Consider the following 23,824-nt stretch of genomic DNA (forward strand, 5'->3'; position numbering starts at 1 on the left):
ACCTTGGTCCAGGCTATTCTGGCTTTCAGAGTTTGCATTGATAAGTCAGCTGTAATTCTGATGGGCTTTCCTTTGTATGTGGCTTGTTGTTTTCCTTTTGCTGCTTTCAGTGTTCGCTCTTTGTTCTGTATATTTAGTGTTTTTACTATGATACGTGGTGGGGAGTTTCTTTACTGATCCTGTCTATTTGGTGTTCTATGTGCTTCCTGTATTTGTGTGGGGATGTCTTTCCTTAATTTCAGGAAATTCTCTTTTACAATCCTGTTTAAGATCTGGTCAACACCATTAACCTGAAATCCTTCTCCTTCCTCTATCCCTATGATCCGTAGATTTGGTCTTTTCATGGTGTCCCCCATCTCTTGCATATTCCATTCCTGTGTTTTTTAAAATTTTCTATACTCTTTGCTTGAGTGGTCCAATTCTTCAACTTTATCCTCCAGTGTTGATAGTTTTCCATTTCATTCATTCTAGAGGTGAGACTTTCCCCTCTTGTTTCAAGTTGACATATTGAGTTTTGCACTTCCTTCTTCATTTCTGCCTGGGTTTTCTTCAATGTTTCTCCCTCTTTTGTGAATTCATTCAGAAGTTTATCCCTATCTTCTTTTAGTTCTTCAATTTGTTTGTTTGTGTGTTCTTTAAATTCCTTGAATTCCTTGATCATGTTTATGATTGTTCTTTTAATTTCAGTGTTCTGGGTTATCTCTAGGGGGTTCTCCTCATAGAACTCTTCTATAAGATTGGTGAGGTTTGGTGGGCACATAGTGTTTTGGCTTTCCATTTTATTATTCTTTCATTATGATTTTGGCATGTGAATTTCTTTTGTTGTTTATGATTCTGATATGAGAATTAAGTTGAAGTATGCTTCTGATTCTATTATCTGGGTGCCTACCTAGATCCTTTCTTTATTGGTTATGTAAAGCTGGTTGGTACAGGGTTCAGGTTCCCTCAGGTTTAATTTGGAGGGAACTGATGGCTTCAGATGAGCTATTCAGGAGTGCCCATAGAAGCCCATTTCAGGTTCCAGTCAGGTACACTCAGGCTTCTTCACCCAGTTGAGGCAGGATCTGGCTGCTCTCAGGCAGTCCACCCTCTCAGGTTGTCTGCTAGGATCTCAGCCTTAGGCTACCAAAGCCAGATCTGCCCTGTGGCCTTGGGAGGGTCTCACAAAATCCCAGGTAGAAGGATGGATATGGCACAATTAGGGAAAGCTCATCACCATGTGGAGGCAGGATGGGGGGCATTCTCAGGCAGTCCCCTGCATTCTCAATCCCTCTGTCAGAGAGAGCACAGAGGGAGGCCCAAACCAGGCACTTTCTGGTGGTCTGCTAAAATGAGAGCCGCTACACTGATCGAGGTTGGAACACACCCTCTCAAGCTCTCTGCTAAGATCTCAGTCTTAGCCTACCAAAGCCAGATCTTCCCTTGGGGCCTTGGGAGGGGTCTCACAAAATCCCAGGCAAGGGGATATGTATTGTGTAATTAGGGAAAGCTCACCACCACGTTGAGGCCGGATCCAGGGACTGTCATGCAGTCCCCTGAGTTCTAGGCCCTCTGTCAGAGGCCAGAGGGAGGCCAGAACTCAGCACTCTCTGGCAGTCAACTCTTTATATTCTTTTATTTTTGATAAAGTTACAGGTGTTGGTTCCAGTAGTCTGACTCTGCACTGCGATAATGAGGCAGGGGGTTTCTCTCGTCCTCACTGCACTTGTTGGTTCTCTGACTCAGGCAGGCCGGGGTCTGCCTCCTGACTGTAGCCATAACTTTTATCTTTCTATTGACCATACCTGGGCACGGGGGGAGGTTGCCAAGAAGTGATATAACCAGATCACATGATAGATTCATTTTTAGTTTTTAAAGAGTTCTCCACACTTCTTTTCATAATACTTGCATGAGTTCTCATTCTTACCAGCAGAGAATGAACATTCTCCTTTCTACACATCCTCACCGGCATTTGGTCTTTTTTGTTCTAATGATCTTAACCAGTCTAATTGGAGTAAGATGAACTCTTAAAGTTGTTTTGATCTGCAATTTTCTAATTTCTAAGGATGTTGAGCATTTTTTTGTCTTTTTGAGACAGGGTCTCTCTGTAGCTCTAGCTGGCCTGGAACTCACTATGTAGACCAAGCTGGCCTTGAACTCACAGAAATCTGCCTGCCTCTGCCTCCTGAGTGCTTGGATTAAAGGCATGCACCACCACACCCAGCAAGGATTTTGAGCAGTTTTTAAGATGTTTCTTAGCCATTTTTATTTCTTCATTTGAGAACCCTCTGTTCAGGTCCTTAGCTCACCTCTATTTCTTGTTTCTTTGTTGTTGTTGTTGTTGTTTGTTTTATTTTGTTTTGTTTTTGTCTTTATGAGAAAGAATTTCCCTATAGCCCCAGCTGGCCTGGACTCACTATGTAGACAAGGCTGGCCTGGAACTCACATGTCATCCACTTGCCTCTGCCTCCAGACTGCTTGGATTAAAGACATGTGCCACCATGCCCAGATGTTTGTTTGTATTTTGAGTTCTTTGTCTATTCTCCATATTAATCCACTGTTGGATGTGTAGCAGGTGAAGATTTTCTCCAACTAGTGGGCTTCCTCTTCACTTCCTTGTTTTTGTTACAAAAATATTTGTATTTCAATGAGGTCCCACTTGCTGATTGTTGAACTTAATGCCTAAGCAATTGATGTGGGATTTAGAAAGTCCCTTCCAACCACTACATATTGTAGGGTACTGTCTTTTATTCCTTCTAGCAGTTCAGAGTTTCAGGGTTCATATTGAGGTTTTTGATCCCTTTGGAGTTGATTTTTCTGCACGGTGAAAGATGAGGGTCCTATTTCATTCTTCTACAGGTGGAGATCCAGTTTTGCCAGCAGCATTTGTTGAAGATGCTCTCTTTACCCCTTTGTGTGTTCTTGGCACCTTTTCAAATATCAGATGTCTGAAATTTCACTCATTCATGTTTGGAACATTTATTGTGTTCCACTGACATTGTATGTTTTCGGTTTTTTTGCTGCCCCATGTTCCTTTTATGTATATAGCTCTTTAGTATAGTTTCAGATCTGGTACGGTGATCCCCCCATCACTGCTCATTTTTTCATAATATAACTTTGGGTGTCTGGGGTCTTTTGTAATTCCATATGGACTTCATGATGATTTTTTTGTAGATCTGTGAAGAATTTCATGGGAAATTTTATTGACATTACATTGAGTCTATATATAACCTTTCGTAGGATCATCATTTTCACAATAGTAATTCTAGCAATCCATGAGCATGGTAGGTCCTTTGAACTCCTGGTCTCTTCCTCTAATCCATTCCATTAGACTATGTCTTTTGACTGGGGAGTTGAAGCAATTGATATTTGATTTCTTATTGAAAGATGAGTATTGGTTACTGACATTTTGTTTGTGTTCTTGGTCCCATTTTATATTTCCTTAATTAGCCCTTCCTTTGTTTTCTTTCTGTAAGCTCTTGCGTATACTCATTCCTTCCTTGGTCCTTCCTATTTCTTTGAGTATTCACTGTAGGATTGGGGTGGTGGACATGAATTCTTTCAGCCTATTCTTGTCATGGAAAAATCCCATTCCCTTTCAACTATGATAGATAGTTTTGCTCGGTAGAGTATTCTGGGTTGGCATCCCTGGTCATTTAGGACTGGTAATACTTGGTCCAGGTTTTTCTGGCTTTCATACTTTGCATTGAAAAATCAGCTGTTGGGTTTTCTAGTCGATATAATGTTTTCCATTTCATTCATTCTGCTTGTGAGGCTTTCTCCTGTCATAATAAATTCACTTTTTGAGTTTTTCAATTCCATTTTCATTTCAGTTTGGGTTTACTTCGATATTTCTCTCTCTTGTGACTTCAAGTGGTTACTTGTTTTCCTTATTTCATTCATCCACATATTTTTATTTTCTTGAGTTACCCTCACAAGTTTATGACTGTCCTCATTGAGTTCCTTGAGTTGTTTGTCTGTGTTTTCTTTAGGTTCTCTGATCACATTTAGGGTTTTTCTTTTATATGTTGGGTCTTTGGGTTCCTCATAGTGATGTTCATGAAGTACACTTCTGCAGAACTGGTGGGTTTTGTTGGAAATATATTCTCTTGGATTTTTATATTATTTGGGCATTTGCCTTGCTGTTTGGGCCTATGAAATTCTTTTGTAGGCTGTGTGTCTTGGAGGAAACCTTACTGTACCTTTATATTGTTGATATATTGTTGATGTAGCTTGGTTGCTTTCTGCTCAGGTATGAAAAATTAGCTGGTGTGTGCTTCATGTTCTAACAGGGTAGTATGCTGGTGTGGGTACTAGGCAGGTTTGTGGTAGGCATATTAGAAAAGGGCCAAGGGCAAGCCGGGGTGGGAACAACCTGGGGTGGGGACAGCCTGTGAGGGTCTGAAAAAAGGAAAAAACAGAATTGATCTATCTTAGATCCATGGAATTGAGATGCAATGGATAGGTCTGGATTCAGACAGTAGTCCAGAGATCTATGTCAGAACAGGAAGGAGTGGGCCTGGGCCCAAGGCTAGAAGGAAGATAGGGTGCAAGGAGAAAGTGGAGCCTCTCAAGATGCAGAGCAATCCAAGACAGCATAATTTTATTTCCTTTTTAAACTAACAACTTGGGTATAGTTTTCAAAACCTGAAATTCTGTGAATACAAGAAACTTTCCTGAAAATGTGCTTCTATGAAAATATCAATATGTATTTTCTTAGAAATATCATGATTTCAAAGAATATCTTACATGATAATTTTTATATGATAGCATTTTTATCATAATACAAAGACTTTGCAAAATACTTTCAATTCATAGTGTTATTTGTGACATTTTGGCTGGCTTGAGCCTCAGTAGGTGGTGTGTATGTTGTCACAACTGTTGAGGTCATACGTGCTACTCCCTCGCTGTGTGGAAAATGCTGTTTTGTTGTAGTCACCCACAACACCTGGACTTACAGACTATTCAGGACTGTGCACGCGATTATTTTCTGGATATTGGACAGTTAGGGGAAGTTTGTTCATTGCCGTCTATGGTAAGAAATGGCTTCTCTGATTTGGGTTAAGGGCTGTATTACTCTGTGGATATAACAAGTCAATAGAAGTAATTTTAAAACTATTATAACTTAATAGGATGTTAGTCATTGGTTTAACACTGGGTCTGCAACGTGGGCAGCAGTAGGTCTTTGGCAGAAAAACTGTATGAGTTTTCTAATGAATAATGAATATTTGGATAAGGATATGGAATATCCCTAAGAGCCTAATGAATTGAATATTGGAAATATGGGCTTCAGTATTTAGAGGTATGGCCAATTAAACATGAGAATTAAAATCTTACCACAGGTTGATTGGCATTCAAATGTACAGACTCAATTAGAGGAAATCAACCATGAATTTTTAATTTTAAAGCACATACTATGTGTCTGTCATGTGCCAGATTACTCTCTCCCATTCTCTCTCTCTCCCTACCTATTGAATGGAAAGTAGACTTATCTATCACGGTCTTTCAAAGACACAAATTCTACCTCACCACAAGCCAATATTAATGGAATCAAATCAACATAGACTACAAATCAAAACTTTGAAATAAACTAAAATAGTTGGATTAGCATGTATTTTCTGTCTCTAAAGGGGAAAACACATTAATAAATCACCTATTGTGAAAGTAACTGTTTTTGTTCAATATTTCCTTATATTAAAAAAATCTACATTCACATATGTATTATTCCATTAATTTTTCTTACTGATAAACAAGATCTGGAGTCCAATATATTTGGCCATTTTCTTCAATAAAAGTAAAAAGCTGAGAATGTATGGGGAAGTGACCCAGAAAGAGAGTTAATGCAAAGAATTCGATTTAATGAGTATTATTAATATTAACTAAATACCCATAATTTTAGTCGAAATTATGTCATCATACAATTTGGTTATATGCAACTTAATATCTCCAATACAGAGCATAACATTTGAGAATAATATTTTGCATGATACTTGAATTTTAATTCCGCTAGGCAAAAAGATACCTCAAGAATTCATTCTACTCTCTTACCAGTTGTATATGATTATTCTTGTGAGTCAGATTCCTAGAGGCAGGACACACTGGCAGACTCAGCTGGGAATGGACCTGTCTTCAGGACCATCTCTGTTGCTTCTCCAGGTTCAGTCTCCCTGAAGATTCATTAGGATAAGTGCAGGCCCCATCCTTGGTCTGGGACCTGGCAGTTGAGAGCCTGCTGGGGACTGAGGTCTTAAACATCTCTGATGTGGAGTACTTGCCCAAGATGTTCTTTCCTCTACTGCTCCAGGAGGACTTCACCAGCAGTCACAGTGAGATTGTGAGGGTGGTGGCAGCAGCCTGGCCCTTCTCCTGCCTCCATTTGGGAAACCTGATAATGACCCCTACCAACATGGAGACCTTCCACATTGTGTTGGATGGAGTGTATTTCCTGATAACTCAGAAGGTTAGACCAAAGAGGTGTAAACTGAAAGTGCCGGATCTGCAGAATATGTGGACCACAATAGTGGATGAGGACTGTTCTCCAATATCCCTGCATAAGACACAAATAGTGGAGGCTCATGCAGATTGTGGGGTGAAGCAATCTTTGAAGGTGTTGTTAGAGTATTACCTCCAGAACAAGAGGGATATGGACGAAAGGCAAGGATGCTCCGTCCAGTGGGCTTATATTCAAGATTCTCCTCTTTTTATACTGTACTAAAAATATACCATGTAAACATGCATCACATTAAAATGCATTCTTACTCCTCAAAAAAAAGTCACATGTACGCTGAGAAAATACTCTGTGATCAAGAATTATTCATGAAAAAGTTAGCGTTAATGAACCATTGCTACTAATAGACAACATAGGCATTCAAATTAGAGTAAACAATTGCTGTAAACTCTCATGAAAGTTCTCTATAAATCAGATGACATGAATTTAGAGGAGAATCAAACTAATCTATAGAATTTGCCCCTGAAAAGCTCCAATAATGGAAATACAAATATTTCTATGTAATGGAGTTATATCTACCAAAATATCATATATTATGCCACTGAAATAAGTAATTCAAGTAAATTCTTAAAAGCTCTCTTCTATAATACTCTACCTTGGCATACTGCCTAAATTAAACAGTGATCTGTCATTTCCTATAATAACATGTTATTAAAACAATTTTATGTTTTAAAAATATTGTTCCCCCTTTATTATTACAATCAAGATACTTCTAGTTCATACAGTTTAGGATTTTCCAAGTTGTATATATGCATGAACATTTTCACACATTCACATGTGATTTCTTTTGCTGAACTAGTGACTAATCTTAGATATTTGTGTGATTTATCCATACTTTAATTTCTTTGACAGTGAACAAATAATGCCATTTTAATCATGGAATTCTGTGAGATTTGTACTTGCTATGAAATTTCTGATGTGTCCTAAGATGTGAGCCAAATGGAAATGATGGCTAAAATTCCTTTTAGAGGTAGGATTTATCTAAATTAGGGATTCTGTGATAATTGACAATATTGGATGAATGAGCAGAACCTTCTTCTCAATGAGTAAAACCTTTATCTTTCTAGTTTCTCACACCTACAAATTCTCTCAAAGTGAATTAAGATTGAAATTTTGTTACAAATTATGGAATTGCATATTTACTTCTAAATTTTTCTTCAGTAAACTATACAGTTCTTTAAAATTTAAGCATTTATTACAGTTTTCAACATAATTCTTGAATTTGAAAATTTCTCTCTACTATGGATTCTATATTGTTCCCTAGGCATTGAAACCAGGATTTTCCCAAACTGTATAATTAAAAACTATCTCTCCAGTATGTAATCTTTCTAATTTTCCTGACTTGAAATATGTTTAATGAAATTGCCACATTACTTATATTTGTGGTATCTCCCCTCATTATGAATTTTGCAATGTTTTCTGAAAGTCGATTATAAGTAAAAGACTTTTCACAATTTTCACATTTGTAGGATTCTCTCCATTTCAAATTATCTCATGTACTCCAAGATTTGCAGCATTGGTAAAGAACTTGTCTTTCATCATATTCGTAGGATTTCTCTCCAGTATGAATTCTCTGATGTACTCTAACCTTTGATATATTGGTAAAGAACTTGTCACATTTTTCATGTTTGTAGAGTTTATCTCCAGTATGAATTCTCTTGTGCGCTCCAAGATATGAGGTGTTGGTAAAGGACTTGTCACAGTCTTCATATTTGTAGGCTTTCTCTCCAGTATGAATACTCTGTGTTCTCTAAGATATAAGGTGTTTGTAAAGGACTTGTCATAGTCTTCACATTTGTAGGGTTTCTTTCTAGTATGAATTATCTGACATTGTTGAAGGTGTGCCATTTGACTAAAGTATTTGTCTCATTCTTCACATTTGTAGGGTTTCTCTCCAGTATGAAATTTCTCATGACCTTTCTAAGAGATGAGCTGTTGGCAAAGATTTGTCACAGTCTTCACTTTTAAAGGGTTTCTCTCCAGAACGAATTGTCTTATGTACACTGAGATTTGACATGTTGGTAAAGGACTTGCCACACTCTTCACATTTGAAGCGTTTCTCCTCATTAAGGGATCTCTCATGTACTCTAAGATGGGTGACTTAACTAAATGACTTGAACATTCTTCACATTTCTATGGTTCCTCTTCAGTTTGATTGCCTGATGTCTTTTAAGATTTGACATTTTTGTAAAGAAGTTGTCATGCTCTTCCCATTTGTAGGGTTTCTATCTATTATAAATTCTCTGATGTGTTCTCAGACTTGAGTTCTCCAGGTGAGGCAAAAAGAATAAGAGCGTATTTCAATATGGAGAACAAGGCTAAGACAATCATGCATTCCCAGTTATATAAAGAAAATCTAATAAGCATGAATAAAATTTCCAAATACCATCTCATTAAAACATAGAATATTTGTATTAGTATTAGATCTCTTTTCACCAGAGACAGGAGAGCACGAAACAATAAGCAAAATATAGTTAAAGCACTGAAAGTCAAAGTATAAACTTCCTTGATTCACAGAAATGTTCCCTTCAAAAATTGATAGAAGAATACCATTACAAGAAATGCTCAAATCTGTGGCACAAAAGCCATCACGTCAGATTTTTGTATGCAAACTGATGAACACACCAGTTGCCAGAATGAATCCAACATGTGCAATGAAGAAAACAAAAAAGGTCAGTACTAATACTGATAAGGTAGGAATAAGGACTGGAGCAATGGTTAAGCAGTTAAGAGAACAGTCTGCTCTTGGAGAGGACCTGGTTTCAAATCCAGGAACCCACATGACAGCTAACAACTCTTCATAATTCCTGTTCCAGATGACCCACTGCTGTCTTCTGACATTCACAGGTAATACATGGCATGGGTGCACTTTTATACATGCACTCTGCTATCTTTGAAATAAGCACTTCCCTGTGTTCATGGCTAGCTTTGGGTCTAAACATCAATAGAAGAAATACAAATGGCTAGGAAACACATTTAAAAGTGTTCACCAACCATACTAGGTAAGGAAATGCAGATAAATGACCTTAAGCTTCCATCGCAATTGAATCAGAATGGATATAATCAAGAACACTGATAACAAATGCTGGTGCAGACCTGAGGAAAGAGGACCCTTATACACTTGTTACTATGGGTGTAAACTAAGACATTTGTAAACTAGTCTGAAGGCATCCCCCAAAAAGCTAGTAAGAAAACTACCATGCCACCCAGAAACATCACTCCTGGGCATATTTCTAAAGAATTCTGTCACAGACACAGCGATGCCTGAACATTCATGGTTACTGCTACTCTATTTACAATAGCTAGAACATGAAGATAACCTAAACACCCAACACTTGGTGGGTAGATAATGAAGATGTGCTAAATTTGCACAGTTGAATATTACTCAGTCTTGAGAAAACTAGAAATTATGAAATAGCAGAAAATGGACAGGATTTCAAAAATTATTTTAAGTGAAGTAACCCAAGCCACAAAGGACAAATGCCTCATGCTCTCTCTCATATGAGCATCTTAACTTTAATTCTTTACATGGCAACCAGGAAAGTGGGCTCACAGCTGGAGATGGGGATGGAGACTGATGACTGCCACTTAGAGTGCCAGTGGGAGTGGAACCCCAGCTCTTCAAGCTTCTGTCACCCAAGCTTATCGCCAGCAGTGACATGACTGAACTCCTCAGGGAGTCAAAGCTAAAGCAGTACTTGAGGGAGAATCCCTGGAGCAGAAAGCCAGTCCACCCCAAGCCCAGATGAGTGAAATGTGTAAGCATTTAACTGCTGCCATGGGCCGAGGGAACCTCCAGGCAGAATTCCTACAAGAATCCGATCTGATCATGGCCAACTTGAAGCTGCAGATGACCATGGAAGCCTACACTACCAAAGATGGAGATTCTCCAAGGACAGTCTGAAGAGGACTTTGCCCTTGTGCATTTATAACATGGTTCCTCAAAGACCTCACAAGTCAACAGCCATCTGGATGATAATGGTGGCCGCAGTGGCTACTGCTGCTGCTGCTCATGCTGGAATGAGTTGAGTGACTCAGGGTCCTTCATGGGCTTCTCCAGCATGACTGTGGCAGCCAGGGAACATCACTCAGCAGCCGTGAAATGAGAGGGGATCTGTGCAGAGGGCAGGAGTGGAATCCAGGCATTAGGCCATTCTGGGCCCATCAACCCTAGCCTGAGGATTATATCTAATAGATTTTAAGCAGAGGAACAAAATTTTAGCCAGTGAAATGAAGTAGCTTTGTTCGAGGGGATCCAAAGGCCTCTTCTGACTGTCATGAGCATTGCAGGACATGAGTGTACTTATATACATACAAAGGTAAACACTGTTTAAGATCTTAAGGAAAGAGAAATAGAACCTCGGTCCCCTCCTGTGAGCTGTAGTCATGGACCCTTCCCATGTGCTGGAGCTGTGGTCCTTCCTGTGAGCTGAAGTTGTGGTCCTCCTCTGTGAGCTGGAGCCATGATTCTCTGCCTGTGAGCTGGAGCTGTGGTTTCTGCCTGTGAGCTGGACCTATGGTCCCCTTCTGTGAGCCAGAGCTGTGATTCCCTCCTGTGAGCTGGAGCTGTGGTCCCCTCCTGTGAGATGGAACTATGGTTCCCCTCCTGTGATCTGGACCTGTGTTCCCCTCCTGTGAATGTAACTGTGGTACCCTCATGATAATATGGACTCCCATTCCATGGTACAGGCAGAGTTCTTCAGGCAGCTGGTCAGTTACCCATATGAAGTCACAGCAATGGTGACAGTACACACAAGTCCTATGCAAGCTTGAGTGGATGAACCCACACTGGAGAACATTTGAGGATTCAAGTTAGACTCCATAGGCTTTATTATTCAGAGAGAGTACATTGAATTAATTGGAGGGAGGGGATGAAGGGAGGTGTGGATGGGAGAGGGGGATACAAATGTCATCAAAATATATTGTATGGAAATCACAAAAATTCAACAAAAATTCTAAAAAAATAAAGATAGGAAGACAATACAGAATTTCATGCTATATACATATTCTATGTGATGCTCCACACAATCTTACTGTCATTTTGGGAGAAATGCATATATAATCGTGTAGCAATAAATAATCACAAACAATCAGAAGGGAATAAAAATTTTCAAAGCCGACACAAAATGAAAAAAGCAATATTTACTAACTTAACAATATATTAAATTTCAGGTATTAAACCTCTAGCATTTGTAAGAAATCAGATATGGAACATATGGCATAAGTAAATAAATGATGATATAGTTGTTTGAGTAAAACACAAACTCATTTGACATTTACTACAGGACATACAATGAGGAAATTGCTATAATTTCTACTGGAACAGACCATGGCACAAACATTTATCCTTTATCCTTATCCTTCTTTACTTAAGACTGCTCACATGGGCCCCAAATTCATCCACTCAAACCTACCTGGTTGGCTACAGTCTCCCATCTCTTCAGATTCCAGGGATCTTTGTTTTACCCCAGACAGGAGACCGGAAAAAGCTTATACACAGCAAGAGCTCTGTATGAGAAAGAGGCACTTGGAGCTTGTTGGATTCTCTAAAAGTGCGGGGTTTCTAACCCAGCCTTGTGCTTCAATGATAATATAGAGGAAAAGTTATACCTCTACATATTGTTTCCTACTTGTTATGATCTGATGGACACTTTTGTATATATAGGAATTTTTTCACTTTTTATATGCTGAGAGTATGGAATTTGGAGCAAAGAACCTGAACCAAGGGAATCAACTCCTAGGAGACAAATGGATACAGGTGTCAACAAACCCAGCAGCACATACCATCAGGCCTGTGCTGTTGGAGGATTAAAATGATAAATTAAGTAATACAATGTCTTCAAATGATCACTTCCAATTTTATATAAACTTCAACCCTTATTACACTGGCCTATGAGGACCCAGGTCCATTCTAGGTCAGAAGAGTCAATTGGCATGCTTCAGGTTTTACCCACCACCTAGAAACATTTTTGTGATTGATGGTCATGCATCCATGGAATTAGCATTGAAAAAGTAAGCCTTGCAGGACAGCATGAAGAGGTGGCTATGATACATAGTTTGTACATATGTAAATGGTTAATGTGGGCCAACAATGGTAGTACACTGTATCTGAGGGCTGTGGTGGTAGAGACATGCAGATTCTGTGAGATCCGGGTCAGCCTGGTCTACATAGTCGGTTTAAGGCCAGAGATGGTTACAAAGTCAAAATACCAAACATTTTGAGAAACAAAAGGTACATGGATGAATTTCCCTGAAAAGAAGCCATCTCTCTCCTCCTCCTGTGAGTTTCTTGTCCCAGCCATCTTACATAAATAGTCTCCTCTTTCTTTTGAGAAATTTCCTTTCAGTTCACTGAAATCCACTTCCCATCCAACATAACAACAAGAAGAAGCACTTCAGAACACAAAACTGGCCGTTCTCACTGTCTGCCGTCATAGGAGATGTGCAGGAAGAAAGACCCCATAGAAGTTTCTGCTTTCCTGCCTTTGAGTGGCCCACCCTGCCAACAAGATCAAAAATTCCTACTATATTCATGAGAATGTATCTGCCTCACCTCCTTACATACACAAGGCAGAGCAACACAGTTTTCATCCTTTATCATAGAAGCAAAATTGAGCTTTCCTTCAGAAGCGCTTGTAGTTGACCCCAGGTTCACGTTGTAATGCCTGATGATGTTCATTGAAACAGCACTGATGAATCCACTTAGCTTATTAGAATCTGTGTGGGAGTCACAAGTTAAGTTTGTCCTTTAATGACTGAAATACCTGAGTAGTTTATATGAGTTTTAAATGTCTATTGAGGCTGGGGAGATGGCTCACAGGATAAGAATGCTGGGTACTCTTCCAGATGACCCAGGTTTGGTTTGCAGCACCCGCATGATGCCAACAACTGTACATAACACTGGTTCCAGGACTTCCAACACTGTCTTCTGGCCTCCAAAGGCATTTCTCATGTGGATGTACTTACATTCAAACAAGCAAAAATGCTCTTATTCATAAAATTTTTAATTAAATAAAACTTTTAATAGAAATGAAATCTTGCTGATGACACCATCTTTTGCATATAGATGAGGTACCCTTGATACATTGTTTTAAATGTACATTGTATATTGATCTAGTCAGTCATTAATATACTTGCATGCAAAATTTTATACTTTTGTACAGTTAATACATCCAAGCTCATCTCTTCAAAAAGTTTTAAGATCTAAAATCCAAGTGGTAGAATTCTATTCACCTTCTTCTTGCATAAAACAGCAAAACTTATTTAAGCCATGAATCCATGGCACAGTTTCTGTTACTTGCCCCTGTATCCTCGCCATTCAATGGTAACCACTATTGTACCTTCAAGATCTAGCATCTGTCTAGTTTTCTTAATTTTCTTGTGACTGAGGTCATTCAGTGCTGGTTTTCAACTTCCTTTTCATAATAGAGTGAACATCAGCTTAATCTTTTCAAGTGTAAAAATATTCCTTCTTTTCTATGATGCAATTGTATTTTATTCTTTAGAAATATCACATCCCATTAACTGTTTCATTTGTTAATGGACGTTTAAGTTCATTCCTTTTTATTCAAACAGTGCTGCCATACTTAGGGAGTGCCTATATCTCTAGCCCATATTGAATTCATTTCCTTTGAGTACATATCCAGGATTTGCTGCTAGGATCCACAAATTAGAGGGAGCCTTTAGGTTCTGCATCAGAATTTCAAAGACTGTAGAATTAAACCTTTTTATAAATTCATTCTTATGATGTATTTAATTGTGAGATTAAATGTGTCTCTTCTGAAGAACTGGGTGGGCTTTTGTTGAAATTGAGACTACTTAGAATCTTGAGAACCTGTTTTGGAAGGAAATCCTAATTAATATCTATGTATAAAACATTAAATTTCATAGCTTCAAAACTGTTTATCGTACAATTCAAGTGGATGTTGTATATAAACAATTATTTTAAGGTTTGGGAATCCAGGAAAAGCAGGTAAGTACATTTTACAATGCAGCTATACAACACAGTGTTGTGTGCAAAGTATCCACATCATCATAAAACAGAAATACTTGCTCACTTATGCTTATTGGACCATTATTCACAATACCCTCCCTGGAAGATCAGCCTATATGTCCATGAGCAGAGGAATGGATGAAGAAAACGTGGTACATATACACAATGGCTATTTATTCAGCTTTAAAGCAAAAAAGAAAAAGAAAACTGTCATTTTCAGAAAAACGGCTGCAAGAGAAAGACACCATGTTACACAGTAAAAGCCAGACCCAAAAGAGAACTGTGTTTACTCTCATTTGCTGAATCTAAATTTATATTTGTGTGTATGGATGCACATACGTCTTTATTTAAGAATTTAGGCATGGTCCAAGATTGGCAGCTGGGGAGCATCTGGAACCTCCAGCCTGAGGGGCGTGGCTCATCATCAGCGGTCCAGCAGCCATTGGAGCTGTATCAGGATCCCCAGGCTGCTGCCCCAGCACTTGGTTCCCGCCCAGGTCGTGACCAGCCCCTTGGCTGAGGCTGCAGAGGCAGCATCCTATGGTCCCGCGGCCGGAGACGCGAATCACCGTGTGAGCAGCGGACACTCCTTGGGCGGAGGTGGCGGGGACGGTCCCTCAAGGCCTGGGGACCCGGGCACCGCCCGGACCTACCCACTCCCCCCCACCCCACCGCGGAACCTGTGGGTCCTGGCTCCCTGGCCGCTCTGGAGGATTAGGCCCTTGTCAGCAGCAGCCGGAGACCCGCGCTCACCCGTACCGCTGGGAGGGCTCTTCCACGGTTCCAGCGCTCTGGAAGATCAGCCTGCACTAGTGGGAGCCCGGCAGCGGGCTACAGGAATTTACCGCCCCTGGCGCAAGGCCCCAGCGCTCCCTGCCGCCCCGCCTCTGTGGAGCCGGTTTAGCTACGTGGTGCATCCCCAGCCTCCTGTGGGAACGTGAGGGCTTTCCCGGGGGGTTCAGACCGCAGGCTGCGGGTGGATTTTGCCGAGGGAGAGGACACTCCTGTCCCCAGGAGTACCAGCCCTCAGCAATCCCCGTGCATTGCAGCTGCTCACTGATCGTTGTTCCCGCCATCGAAACCTGGATGCTGACCTTAGGGTGTGGAGTAGCACCCCCCCACACACACACCTTCCGTACTCTGACCCAGACCCGACCTTTGCAAGGGGACTGGACCAGCCTCAGTAAGAGCTCGGACTTCAGAAGCAGCCTAGAGGACTATAGCCCTCAGTTCACAACTGGAGTGGTGAGCGCTGGACGGGAGAGGGGGACCAGGGCATGCCCAAGGCCTGGGAAGAGAGGCGCAAGCAGAGGACCCTTTCTTTCCAGTGACCAGGGGAGGACAACCCGCTCCCCTTGGGAGGAATGGAGCAGGACCAAGGGTAGGGGACAGCAGTCTGTAGGAGGCTCGAACAGCACTCCAGAGCCCAGCCACTAGAACCCCTTCACTGAAGGGATCAAGGAGTCAAGCCCAGCAACTCCCTCTGCAATAGCAGACACGGTGCTGAGGAGAGGGGCCTCCATCACCACCACCTCCAGGCTCCAGACTCTTTCCAGGGAAGAAGACAAGAGAGAGTTCGTGAACGCAATTATCGGACCACTGAGGCAGAGCCAAAACATGAAGAACCTTGAAGAGCCAAAACATGAGAACAAAATGCTAAAGACTCTTTCGAGTATGTGCAGACACTGCAGCTGGGTGGAAAGAGCTTCTAGTGTTGAAAAACAGGTGCTTCCCAGCATCTATGCACATCCTAGAGGGGGACCAGGAAGTAATCAGCGGTCCTATCAAAGACTACACTTCTGCCAACAAGCTGGCCACCTGTCGCATCAACCAGGTGAGCTGCAATGTGTATGCAGTGCTCCCAGCCACCCAGGCAACCCCTGGTGGAGCCAGGCCTACAGAGGTGGGGAGGAGAGGAGAATAAAGAAGAGGAAAGGGAAGAAGAGGAGGAGGAGGAGAAAGGGGAGGAAGAGGAGAAAGAGGTAAAGGAGGAATGAAATGCCCAGCCAAGTACAAGAAAACCAAAAACACCAAAGAAGGAAGACCAGAAAACAAAACCCCAATGGCGTAGCTACAACACTAATAACAGACACCTGGAATGGTATTCAGGACCTAGACATGAGCTCACACAACTCTAGCTACCTCATCTTTCACAAAGATGCCAGAAATAAACATTGAAAAACAGACAGCATCAACTGTCGCTGAGTTCCCTCAGGGTCTCTTGCGCTATCAGACAAACCATAAAACATATATTTATGTGAGTTTATTACTGTTTGTACCGTGGGGGTACAAACACACAAAGAGACATAGTGCCCAGCTCTGTGCGGTGACTCAGAGCCTGCCATTCCAAATTGCTCCTGCGGCCAGCCCGTAGTCACCGCTAGCTTTTGCCCACACCTCCTGGGCAAACATTGCACTCCAACACAGGAGGCTTCACATTCTTCTCAGCAGCCTATTAAACTTTCTCTTAAATAGACCCCAAGAGTAGGAGCAGAACAAGCCTCAACAAATTGAGACAATCTGAAATTACTACACTTCTATGCACCATTAACAAGTATATAGAAAAGAAATCAGGCAAACAATCCCCTTCACAATGACCACACACACACACACACACACACACACACACACACAAAACTTAATCATAAACCCAACAAAGGAAATGAAAGAAGTCTACACTGATAGCATTAAGATTCTGTAGAAAGAAATTGAAGAAAATATCAAAAGATAAGGAGACTTTCCAAGATCAAGAACTGAAAAATTAATCGTTTGCAAGTGGCCATCCTACCAAAAGAAATCTACAGCTTAATTCCAATGTCAATCAAAATTCCAGGGTTGGGGCTGGGGTGATGGCTCAGTGGCTGAAAGGCCTGGCTGTTCTTCCAAAGACCATGGGCTCCATTCCCAGGACCCATGGTGCCACAAACAACCATCCATAACTTCAGTTGCGAGGGAACTGATGCCCTCTTTTGTCCTCTGCAGGCACTGCACGTGTGGGTGCATTTACATGCATGCATGGAAAACACTCACAAAATAAAAATGAATAAATAATTTAAAATTATATTCCAGGGCTATTCTTCACACATACAGAAAAATTATTGTCAAATTTTATATGGAAAAGACAAAGGAGAGCCAAGTCAAACATGAACAAAAACAATGCCACGCAATATCAGCATACCTGATCTCGTTTTACTACAGAGCCATGGTAATTAAAAACAGCATAGGTGCTAGACAAGTAAGAGCACTGACTGGTCTTCCAGAGGACTCAGGTTCAAATCCCAGCACTCTCTTGGTGGCTATCCACTGTCCATAACTCCAGTTCCAGGATATCTGATGTCCACTTCTGGCCTCTGGGGACAATGCAAGACAGAAGTGCCTTTATGTACATGCAGGCAATTCACTCATAAACATCAAAGAAAAGTAAACTAAAAAAATAAAAATAACACTAAAAAGCAGCATAGTAGTGACACAATAACAGATCCATACATCAATGGAATAGAAGAAAGGATCTGAGTATTACTCTGCAGAAATAGTTACCTCCTTTTTGACAAAGATTCCAGAAACATACATTGGAAAAAGGATAGGATCTTTAAAAACCAACATTGAAGAAACCCTGGGTATCGAAATGCAGAAGAATTAAACTCATCCCCATCTCTCACTGTGTGCAAAATTCAACTCCAAATGCATCAAGGACCTCAATATAAGATGTGGTCTTCTAAAACTGCTGGAGGAATAGGAGGCAGCATGTATCAGCAGACAGGCGTAGGTCATGGTTTTCTGAAGAGGAGCGCAGTAGCCCTGGAAATAAGGCTAACTGACAAATGGAACTCATGAAATAAAACCTTCTTCACAGTGAAGGAAACTGTCAATCCAGAGGTGAGGCAGCCCACACAAGGAGAGAAAACCTTCTATATACATACATCAGACAAATGATTAATGATAAGACTGCACAAAGAATTTCTGATGGCTTACCTTGTTGTCAACTGACACCCTCTTCTGACCTCTGTGGGCACTGCATGACAAGGGTGCACTTACATATATGCAGGCAATACTTGCATACACATAAAATAAAGAAAATATTTTTTTAAAAAATAAAAATATATAAATACACTGTGCTATTTTGTAGGTGTAACTTGAGTTCTCAGTGATTTTACTATCGACAGGGCTTGTTGAAGCCAAAATAATAAAACAGTAAATTTTGTCAAGTATATTTACTGGAAGGAGAAGTAATCCCCCACACCCACCCCATAGTGTGCTTGACATTTAACTGAAATTATAACGTTTATACTGTCCAGCTGCATTTATTTATGATGGTGAGTACATATTTCCTGTTTCTCCTGATTTTTTTTTGTTTTTGGTCTCTTTATTTTTTTGAGACAGGGTTTCCCTATAGCCCCAGCTGTCCTGGAACTCACTATGTAGACCAGCTGGTCTTGAATGCACAGGGATCCACTTGCCTCTGTCTCTCAAGTGCTGAGACTGAAGGTGTACAGCACCATGCCCAGCACCTCCTCCTTCTAATTTTTACAAATATTTATTCACTATGTTTTCATGTGCATAAGTTTATACCCTAAATGAAGGTGGATACACCCTTGTCATGCAATGCTCATTAAAGTTAGTAGATGGCATCAGACTCCCTGCAACTGGAGTAACAAATGGTTGTTAGCTACTATGTGGGTGCTGAGAAATGAACCTCAGTCCTCTGCAAGAGAAGCCAATGAGCTGCTGACACTAATTCAGCTAAGCAAACTGGCTATCTGATGTTCTGCTGTATAAGAAGGCTGAGCTGAAATAAACCGGGGCCGCAGTCTCTGACAGTCCTCCCAAGTGTCTTTCTCTGTCTCTTGTTTTTCTTTCATCCTCACTCCGCCTTTCAGGTGCTGTTTGTCTTGGCCAGCTGGTACCGGCAGTCATTTCCCCTTCAGCCATGTGGGAATGGAACAAATAAGTGTCCTTGTCACATACAGTGGACTCAGTATCCGTGGAATGTACAGGTGACAGCATCTAGTTGTTTCCAGTCTCTAGGGCTCTAAGAATAACCCAATCTAGAGTCTACTGTTATATCAGCCTCAACAGACTCTGTGTTCATTGATCTTTTTCTGGAAATTTTTTAAATTCCATACTTCATTCTCATACTAAGTGGAGCAATGAGCCACCAGTTACAGAATTGCATGGTTCTGTTCCATAGAAGGTCTTCACTGAGGATCTGGTAGGTCACAAGAGGCTGAGCATGGCTGCTGGTAGCTGGGGGCTTCTGAGACCATGGTAGGAGGCAGGTGTGCAGCTACCCATGGAGTGGTCATGTTCCATGGCTGCCATTGGAATGGAAGAGGATCTTGTACCATAAACTACAAAGGGATTGGGTCATACCCAGGAGGTTGCAGGAACTCTGGAGACTGCGTGTACGTGGGAGATAGAGAAGTAGCACCATTACTGAGTGGACCTGGAAAGTAGTTGATTCCATGACTAGCCCAGGATCCTGTGCAGGGCCTCTCTATATGGAGAAAACACAGGCTTACTCCTCGGCCTCTCAATACAAATGATCCAGTACAGACCTAGCAAGCTCTGCAGCAGGTGGAGACATCCTTTCCACATCATAGTATACCTCTCCTGCGGAGATGTTTGGAAATGGCTTTAGCTTTCTTGCAGATGGTACCTGGGTGATCGACCACATTCAACAATTTCCTGCTCCTGCAGAAAGCCCCTGACTTTGCAATCACTCTGTGATATAGGAACAGGCCCTGAAGGCCACCCTGCCTCCTGGTGTCGGTTCTCTTCCTTTAGCGCCAGGGCATTGGCCAAACTTCCATCTGACATGCTGCTGTCACCATTTTCCCTCCTGAGCTGCATCTTTTTCCGCAGTGGCCTGGGAACCAGAGCTGACGGTGATGGATCAGCGCAGTCTGAAGCAGAGAGGGGAGAACTGTGTTCACTCCTTGGGCTTCTGGAAGTCTCTCTTTTACTGCAATTTTAGCTCCAGTTATCAACCAGTTTATTTTCACCAATCAACCTGTTTTACAAGATAAGCCATTCTCATTTGTTTACCTTAGTAAATCACATTTTTGTACATGTATATAAAAATTTTTTTAATACTCACACATTTCTATTTTCTGTGCATTCAATATATACATATATAAATACAAAAATGTATGTACATATATTTTATACATATTTCCTGAGCACAAAGGGGTAACAATGACACTATTTTGCCAGATGTAAGACAAGGTGTGTGATGGGTGCAAACAGGAAAGCACAGTGATGTACATGCATAAAATATGCCAATCACAATCTTTTCTGTTGTTAGTAAAAATAATTCAAATAAAATTTCTTCATACCCTGATTTTTTACACACAGACAATATGAAAATAAATACAATAAGCCCTGGAAGGAGAAATGGAAATTGTACCATGCTTGAAAAATGATTCTAGTAAGCTTGGTGCTCCTAGCTAGTCTTAGTCAATACAGTACAGACACACACATATTTTGATATTTTATCATACCTGTTTCTTCGTATCAGAATAAAACTATCTACACATGAGATACAACTTATATTTCTGTATCAGCAATATTGAAATGGAGAGGAAAATCTGCTTTTAAATGTGTGTCAGTAACTGCAACTGAAAAAAATATATATTTGGAATCCCTGTCCTCAATAAAGTGTTAGTAAGGCCTGTTAAATTTCTATGTATTGACATAATCAAGACTTCTAAATTAAAATCTCGGTGGAACAGTTAGTCAAATATTTGTCTGGGATGAACTGTTACTTGATCACCTCCTCAGGTTCCAGTATAAAGCCAGAATGACAATATTCAGGGGGTCAATGGGATAGTCAGAAGTCAGAGAACACTTGTCAGCTGTGGACATGTGTCCAATGGGAAGAGCAGAAGGGAGAGAGCTCTCTGTGACCGTGGGGTTTTACTCTTTACAGCACATCAAACCTAACTCAGGCATGCACTGTGTTCAGCTCATAGGACCATGTGTTCATGTGAGATCACAGCACAGGCTTGATTGATCCTTTGAAGACAGTCTCTCAGAGCCTTTTTAAAAAACGTGTTCTGCTAACGTGACATCTAGTGCTATGACCATATGTACTCATCAAACAAGAATCTTGTCTTCTGAGTAACAGTAATAGGAAAATAACCTAACTCTTCCACCTGGGGCTGTCAGTACTATTGCCTTGGGATACCTGACTTTCACTGTCAGAGTTTCATTTCTCAGAGTTTTAGGAACTGAAGAGTCTTGAAACATCACTTTTATCTATATCACATTTACCGTCCCTTGAAATTCCCTATATGTTCCAGGATAACTGTACAGTAGTGAGAATTCAATTCCTATTATATCCTCTCAGTGTAAATACAGTCCCCATAGTTTAATACAATATGTGTTTAGGAAAAGTGCTGCGACCAGGTGTTATATATTGGCATTTTTCTAAGGATCCAACTTCCTTAATTGACTGGAACATATAGGGAATTTCAAGGGACGGTAAATGTGATATAGATAAAAGTGATGTTTCAAGACTCTTCAGTTCCTAAAACTCTGAGAAATGAAACTCTGACAGTGAAAGTCAGGTATCCCAAGGCAATAGTACTGACAGCCCCAGGTGGAAGAGTTAGGTTATTTTCCTATTACTGGAAAAGGAAGAAAGAAAACCCATGGAGAGGTGGGAATTGAAAGGATCATTATTCAAATGTATTGCATTGTAAAATCAAACACTTTCATGATATCCCTTAAAAATGAAAACTAAGGAAAAATAGATTTTTTTTTCACTTATAAGAATGCTGAGCATGTCTTTTTAAAGAATGTTTACATTAGGGGCTGGAGAGATACCTCAGCAATTAAGAGCACTGACTTCTCTTGCAGAGGACCCGGGTTTGATTCCCAGAACCCACATGGCAGCTGTGAATCATCCTTAACTCCAGTTCCAGGGGAATCTGACATCCTCTTCTGACCTCTGCGGCATTGCATGACACAAGTGCGCTCACATACATGTAGGCAATACTCTCATACACATAAAATAAAAATAAATAAAATATGTATAAAAAAAGAATGTTTACATTAATATGTTTTCTATAGAGTAGTTTGTATTTTCAAGTTCAATCCTAAGCACTGTTGTGCTACATTAAATCATTTGAAATCACTGGTATTGTCATGGAAATACGTAATTTTCTAATATAAAATGTGTACTATTTCTCACATGTGTAATACCCAAGTAAATCACATAAATTTGCATAGCGAGAGTCAGAAACATTGAGATATGTGACCTTTTAAGTACTGTGCTGAATCAAACTCAGTGCCTCTTATCTTAGGCATCTAACACCACCTAAAACCAGAGCATGAGGTATGGAACATTTGAGACGGTGTTCCATGTATAGCAGAGCACAAAACTTATCTTTCATAATTTCCACTTTTTTTGTTTGCAAGTAAGTCTTGAACATTTGATCACTGTTACAAAATCAACTGCCAGAGTCTCAGGTGTTGAATATTTGGGTGCTTAACATCTGGATTCAGAAAAATAAGCAAAGGCTGCTGGATCATGACCATGACTTCATAACTGTTCCTCCATTTAGCTTTGATTGGAAGAGAGTAGGCCACTGATGTACAACACTTAAACACATATTTTGCCTCACTCCTCGGAGACCTTCTCTATCTCTATTTCAATCTTTGTTCCTCTCTCCTTCCTTCAGGATGAGAATTGTCCCCCGCCACATGGTTGCCACATTCGTACATATTCTTTCCCTGTAAGTCACATCAATAGAAATAAATAAATTTGTATCAAAACTTTGTAATAATGATTTTTTAAAAAGCCTCTTCACTTTACTTCATATTTCAGGTATTTTGTCTCAGCAGAGGAATTTCACTCAGCTTAACCATTGTGAATTTCTGTCTGTAGGCATCTGTTTCATTACATATTGTAGAAGGTGCACATACATGTAAGCACTCCTTTATGTTGCCTTAGTCTTAAAACTTTACCCAGAGTCTCACATGTTCATACCTTTCTTTCAATGTAAAGGAAAATCCAAATCCATGTGTTCAGGTGTCCCATAAAGAGGTGGGGGGTAATTGCAAAGAAAAATAGTCTCACTTTTTATATACATCAATACTCATAAATTAGGACTAAAATGACAAAGCCAGGTGATCATTATATTTATTGTAATGTCTCTAATACATCATTTAATCTCTAATAAATAGATCATGCAAATTATTTCAGAGTAAGTCCCCATAGAACAGAAACCAGGGAAAAACCAATCCACTGATTTACCCAAATTTGAAAGATTATCCTTGTATTAGCATTCGCTTATCATCTGCTGAAACAAGAAGTGAGAGATTTTATTTGGAAGGAAGAC

General features: G+C 40.4%; 1 pseudogene; it reads left to right on the forward strand.

Annotated features, from left to right (window-relative positions):
- Window positions 1-10,265: 10,265 nt before the first annotated feature.
- Window positions 10,266-16,404, forward strand: LOC103743557 (annotated as a pseudogene).
- The last annotated feature ends 7,420 nt before the right edge of the window (window positions 16,405-23,824 follow it).

Source organism: Nannospalax galili, unplaced genomic scaffold, assembly GCF_000622305.1.
Source record: "Nannospalax galili isolate Female #2095 unplaced genomic scaffold, S.galili_v1.0 scaffold1442, whole genome shotgun sequence".
Taxonomy (NCBI): domain Eukaryota; kingdom Metazoa; phylum Chordata; class Mammalia; order Rodentia; family Spalacidae; genus Nannospalax; species Nannospalax galili.